The sequence below is a fragment of the Octopus bimaculoides genome, chromosome 24, assembly GCF_001194135.2.
Source record: "Octopus bimaculoides isolate UCB-OBI-ISO-001 chromosome 24, ASM119413v2, whole genome shotgun sequence".
In the NCBI taxonomy this organism is placed as follows: Eukaryota; Metazoa; Mollusca; class Cephalopoda; order Octopoda; family Octopodidae; genus Octopus; species Octopus bimaculoides.
In genome coordinates this window covers 19,594,845-19,595,470 of record NC_069004.1, presented here as the reverse complement: position 1 = coordinate 19,595,470, position 626 = coordinate 19,594,845, and positions in this window count along the sequence as shown.

The following is a 626-nucleotide window of genomic DNA, read 5'->3' as shown; positions in this document are numbered from 1 at the left end:
ACACACACACACACACACACACACACACACACACACACACACAAATATAAATATATTTATACTTACACCCACACCCACACAGAGTGGTTGTAAACAACTTAGCTGAGGGTTACTGATGAAGATAATAAATACAGTAATCCCTTGATTATCGCGGGTGTAACGTTCCAGAACCTCCCACAGAAATAATTAAAATCTAAAAGCTGCAGAAACCCGTGATATACTGAGGAGTCCACAATATAAATTTACATATGTTAGCCAGAAAAATCCATGGGGTACTGAGTAAGCAATACATGAACTGCGATGTACTGAGTGTGTGATAAGTGAACCATGATATGGCAAGGGATTACTGTACATACACATATATTATATATACCCACATGCACACACACATATTCATATACTCTTTACTCTTTTACTTGTTTCAGTCATTTGACTGCGGCCATGCCAGAGCACCGCCTTTAGTCAAGCAAATCAACCCCAGGACTTATTCTTTGGAAGCCTAGTACTTATTCTATCGGTCTCTTTTGCCGAACCACTAAGTTACGGGGGACGTAAACACACCACCATCGGTTGTCAAGCAATGCTAGGAGGACAAACACAGACACACAAACATATATATATATATA